We start from the raw sequence: 6,329 nt of genomic DNA, 5'->3' as shown, positions 1-6,329 counted from the left end.
CAAGGTTTTCATAATGTTTCTGCTCCATTATTCATGCAGATTGCTGAATTGTCCCCTTAATCAGAGACAAGCACAAAAAGGCTCCCTAGCTCTGAGGGTCTCACAGATGTACTTGTGACTCCTTGCGGGATTTATCCCTTTCTCTTATGTTCAGGATCAGGGGCGTCAAACTCGTGTCGTCAAGGCAGCATCATGTGATGTATCGGGACTTTTTGCTAAAACGGGAGTGGGCGTGGTCAATGTATGATGCATCCAGCCCCCAGGCCGGGAGTTTGACAGCCCTGGTAGAGATGATCTGTATTGATTAGATTTGTAATCCACTCCATCTTTCAACCCAAACTCTACCTGCTTGTTCTCTCACCTCCAAGATGGAAGTTGTAATCTATAAGCATACAGGCAGTCCCCGACTTACAACAGTTCATTTAGTGACCGTTCAAATTTACAGTGGCACTGAGAAAACCGTTTTTCACGCTTATGACCTTTGTAGCATTCTCATGATCACATGATGCTTGACTCATACTTATGACTGTTGCTGTATCCCAAGGTCATGTTTTTGCACCCTTCTGACAAGCAAAGTCAATGGGGAAGCCAGATTCACTTAATAACCATGTTACTAACTTATCAACTGCAGTGATTTGCTTAACAACGGTGGCCGGAAAGGTCATAAAATGGTGCAAAACTCATTTAACAAATGTCTCAACAATAGAAATTTTGTGGTCATAAGTTGAGGACTACCTATAATTGGTTTTACCCCTGAGAAAAAGGTCATATCTGCAAATGAGGAGGGGGAGACGTACAGGAAGGGGATTCCCCATCAGCACTGGTTTGTAATAATCCCTTTTCTCTGTCAATATTTCCTACTGTCTAAGCCTACAATAGTATAGAATTAGGATGTCAGAAGTAAGGTTCCCTCAAGGAGAGTAGGTTTCTGGGCAGATTGAGGGGTTCATTACTTGCCTTCTATTGTATAAGTGGAGTTATCTTCTATCCGGTACTGTGTCTTTTATTAATAATTGTCCTCTAAGTTGTTGGAGCGAAATGGGGATCCATGTTTTGTCAGTAGGCATATAGAAGGGGGAGACAGAATTTCTTTATTTTTATTTTAAATAATATACATTGATGATCCAATGTAAGTGTCAGGATTCCTTTCTGTTGGCAACTCTAAAAAGACCACAGAAATATCTGATGAGTTGACAGTAAGTTTTGAATTATTATAAGAACTGAATCATTAGTTATGTGACTTAGTTGCTTACACACACATTCACACCTATACAAACCTAAATATACTATGAATGAAATGCATTGCATTAGCAAAGTTTGCTTGCAGAAACATATATATATTAGGCAAAATTGATTTAAATGTATATCTTAAGCAAAATAGAAATAAAAAAATAGAAATAAGCAAAGTAAGCAAAAGTTTATAAAAACTTTCCCTGCAATTTTATTTTTCAACAACAATGTGAAAATCAATGCTGAAATAAGAAAAAACAACATCTTGGTGGATATGTCTATTCTAACTTCTTCAATATAGGTGCCATCCAAATGCATGGACTTCAACTCCCAGAATTCTCAGCAGAACAATGCTGGTAGGGGAAATTCTGAAGATAGAAGCCCTAGTGTCCGGAATAGGGATGGCAGAAGGTTGGTCTGTTCTTCCTGGCTTTTTAAGTAGCCAATCTTTAGGACTGTCCTTGGAAAATTCTGCATGTATTGTATATGCCCTACTATTGAGCTATAGTAGGACATACACAGATCAAAATGGCGAATTTGACCAAGGATGATTTTTTTTTTTTACCCATTTAGTTTTTAAGGTGAAAATGACCAGGTTTAATCTTCTATTGTGAACGCAGGGATGTGTTTGAGCATCTGGGATTCTTCTGATATTATTGGCAGACTTAGATCTCTGCATAGACTAAGGTTAGAGGATTCCTATTCAAACAACAAACCCTCTGGAAACCTTATTGTCAGTTCTGGCACAAATAATCTTTATTTGATGTTAGCACAAAAGAGCTTTCATGTGTTCACGTTTGAACCTTTCGCTGAAATAGAAAGAGAAACATGAAGGGTAAGAACCCTATGACTTTCCTCAGTGCCGTCTCTTCTCTTCTGTGCTTTTATTCTACCCCTGCTCTGCGGAGCATAGATTAGGTGAAAACCCATTGTGCAGTTTAATATCTGTTGCTTCTAAAGGAAAGACAGGATCAGACAGCGTGGCTCCAGAAGGTCTAGGTTTAATGTGCAGTTTAAAAACTGATTTATATAATTATGGGAGCATTATTTTGAAAAGTAATGAATATTATGACATTATTGTAGAAAACAGCACACAGCAGACTCATTTTTGATAGGACCAAGATTTGCTTGTGGCCAAATGTTTAAAGACCAGGGTCAAAATAAAGCCTAAAACTGCACATTGGTAACATACTTGTTTTCTTCCCAAGTTCAAAGTGCTTCCTTTTTGGTAAACCAAATCACCTTTCATACTGTTAGTGTTTGGGGATAAACCCCCTAGCAGAGTGTGCAGCAGCAGTCAAGCCAGGCAGGCAAATGAGAGAGAGGCTGGGCCCAAGAGTATACACACACTGGAGACAAAAACACAGTTTGTAGTTTTAAAATAGTTATTTAATACACACAGAGATTAAGAAGTGTCATTCAGTCCATATATCATTATCTAGTATATCCATCCAGTTATCAAGTCCATTAACAGTAAATACAATGTCCTTATCTGCTTGTAAATCTTCTCATCCCGATACCTTTCTCACAAAGACAACGCTGAATCCTCAGCTCACCAGGCAAACAGTCCTTGTGTTCAGTTGAAATGGTATCTGGCACAGTAGCCTCCAAAAGTAAGCAGATAGACGTTCCAACACAGCAGGCAGCAGACCAGGAACAGTAACCAGGTGCATTCAGAAGCCGGGCCTATTACGTTTCCCTTCCTACCTATATTACTGCCTGCAACCGCACCCACAATGACATTGCAGTTTCTTGTGCTTAAAGCTACAAGACACTTAATCCTAGGTTTACATATTTATTCACCCAAACCAGTTGGAATATCCATATACCCAACATTCTCCCCTTTTGGGTGATATAAATATGTAATGCCTTTACATTCTAAACCCATATTTTTCACAACTCTCTAGATGCTTAATGGCACCTTGGGCTTTAGTAAAATGATCAGCTACATTGTCCTCCGACATGCAGTACTCTAGCTGTATCAATTTACTCTGTACAGATTGTCTTACATTAAGATACCTCAAATCTGTATGTTTACTTCTCGTTTTAACTGCAATATTAGTGGCCATTTGAATTGCTGCCTGATTATCTTCATGTACAACTACAGGGTAAGTTACAGTTATACCCATATCCTTCAACATTTGTTTGTACATAATTAACTCAGTACACAATAAAGATAAACAGGAGAATTCTGCCTCCATAGTAGACAAACTTATATGCTGTTGCCTTATTGACTTCCAGCCTATTAACGTCTTACCCAGCATTATGGCTGTTCCTGAAGTCGACTTTCTAGTATCTCTTTCTGCTGCAAAACTAGCATCTGCATAAGCACTCAATATGAGATCACCTTTTGGTTCTAAATACAGTGCATGGTGTAATGTTCCTTTAAGATATCTTAGGATTCTTTTCAATGCTATCCAGTGACATTGAAGCGGATCATTATTGTGTCGTGCCAGCTGATTAATACTAAAAGCAATATCTGGCCTTGACCAATTGCTAATATATGATAAGCTACCAATTAAAGATTGATACAGTTCCTTATCACATTTGGGACTTTGTGTATCCATTTTGCAAATATCCTGACTCATTGGAGTCTTTGCAGGCTTACAAAGTTCCATCTTATAATCTATTAGCAATTTAGATATCTTATCTTCCTGAGATATCCTAAAACCTTTCTGTGTTCTCAGTATATTCAATCCTAGATATCTCTTTATCTCTCCTAATTGCTTGATTTTTATTTTCTTGGCTAATGATGTTATTATTTCATTTGCTTCATCATTAGTCTTAGTTATCAGAGCAATATCATCAGTAAACAACAATAATAATGATATCTTCCCATTCTTTTCTCTCTTAAATAGACATGGGTCGGCTAAACCAGCTTTAAACCCTATATTGGTCAGTTCCTTCACAATATACTGGTTCCATTCATAGCCCGATTGTTTAAGACCATAGAGGCTCTTCTTTAATAACCAACAATCATTATCATTATTATTGTCTCCTTTAAATCCATTAGGCCTTTTCATATACACAGTATGTCTTAGTGGAGCATGCAAGTAAGCAGTTTCCACATCTAAATGGTTAACTATATATTGCTTGCTTGCTGCCCACACTAATGCTGCCCTTAAAGTTGATGCTTTCAGACTAGGTGCAAATACTTCATCATAGTCATTTGCACTTTGTCCAAAGCCTTGGGCTACTAGCCTTGCCTTATGGATTGTGTTTCCATCTTTATCTGTCTTTATTTTAAAAATCCATCTGCAGCCAATGGGTTTTTTATTACTAGGTAATCTCACGTTTTCATACACTTTCATATCCTTCAGAGACTTCAATTCTTTATTAATTGCTGCATACCAATTGTCTTTCTCTTTAGAAGGATATCTTTTAATCTCATCCACAGTACTTGGGATTCTATTTTCCTGGCACACTGTATTAGCCTGGTATCTTTCAGGCGGTCTAGAAATACGTGTAGTCCTTCTGGGTATTACTGGGCTTGGTTGAGTTACTACCTGTTCCTCATCTTCAGCTTTTTCTTCCTCTAGGGGCTGTACTTCTTCCTGTACTTCTTCCTTTACTTCTTTCTTAAAGTTACAGGGATACTTAATGGGATTTCTGTATGATTCAATAACCACCTCTTTACTGTTATCCTGCTCTAACTTATCCCATCCTATGTGCTCTAGAAATTGGGCATTGGCACTACATAACACTCTAGATGTGCCTTTCTCCCAAAATCTATATGCCCTATGGTTAGCTTGGTAACCAACGAAGAAAAATTGTTTAGCTCTATGTTGCCCTTTATGCCTGAGTTGTGTAGGGATATGCACCCATGCTGGTGCACCAAATGTGTGCAGGTAACTCAGATCAAGCTTCCTGCCATGCCACATGGTGAAAGGTATTTCACCAGTAGTTGAGTTAACAACGTTGTTTAATAAATTATTAGCACACATTGTGGCCTCCCCCCACAAAGAATCAGGTAACCCAGAATCAGTTAACATAGTACGGGTCATCGCCTGCAACGTTTGGCCTCGCCTTTCAACAAATGCATTGTGTTGTGGTCTGTATGGTGCAGATGTCTTATGAGCTATTCCAGCTGCCTTTAATCTACTCTGGAATTTGCTGTTAACAAATTCCATGCCATTATCTGTCACCAGGGTTATAATTTGCCGTTTGGTTTTTCTTTCAGCAAACTTTAACCAATTGAAGAAATGTTGATATGTTTCAGTTTTGCTTTTCATTAGGTAGCAAAACCCATATCTAGAGTAATGGTCCATAATGCTCAGTATATATCGAGCACCCCCCATACTGGGTTTCTTTGGACCAATAATGTCTGCAAATACTACTTCTAAAGGTTCTTTAGTTTTGAAACCATTTAGCCTATTTGCAGGCATTATTTTACTCTTATCTTCACAACAGACATTACAACGCAAATACTTATCACAGGGCTTTAACCTTATTCCTTCAGATAACTCTACTGTACGTTTTAGCATTTTAAAATTCACATGCCCCAAACGTCTATGCAATAAATGGATACATTCATCATGAGGCTTGATATTATTAAATACAGTTTGTGCCTCCCCTTTCTTACTGTCATGTAAGACATATAATGTTCCATTTAAAGCTGCAGTTACCTTTTTGTTATCTCTTTCCAGTATGCACTTATTATTCTTAAATGTAACCACATATCCTAGTTTATCCAATACTCTTACAGAAAGTAAGTTCATTTTTAACTGTGGTACATATAACATTTTTATATTCTGGTTTAAACATGGACAATAAGCAATACCTTCACCCTTGGCCTTGAGGTGCCAACCATTGGCAAGTGATATATGCTGAGAGCTTGTAGACATTTTTATAAACTTTGTCTTATCTCTCGTGATGCAGTGGGATGCACCACTGTCCACCACCCATAAATCACTCTTCACATCACAGTTGCTAAACGTGGCTAGTTCAAAGGATTTCTTTGGCTTCTTTAAATTCTGGCTTTTTCCTTTTCTGCAGAATCTTGCCAAATGTCCTCTGCCTCCACAATTAAAACACTTTTTAATTGTGTATGCCGTTGAAGATAAATTCTCTTCTTCCGGGTGCTTTCCTTTACACAGCTG

This window comes from Pseudonaja textilis, chromosome 1 (assembly GCF_049901715.1).
Source record: "Pseudonaja textilis isolate UNSWEBS1 chromosome 1, rPseTex1.2, whole genome shotgun sequence".
NCBI classification, from domain to species: Eukaryota; Metazoa; Chordata; class Lepidosauria; order Squamata; family Elapidae; genus Pseudonaja; species Pseudonaja textilis.
Note: the sequence above shows the minus strand (reverse complement) of the source record.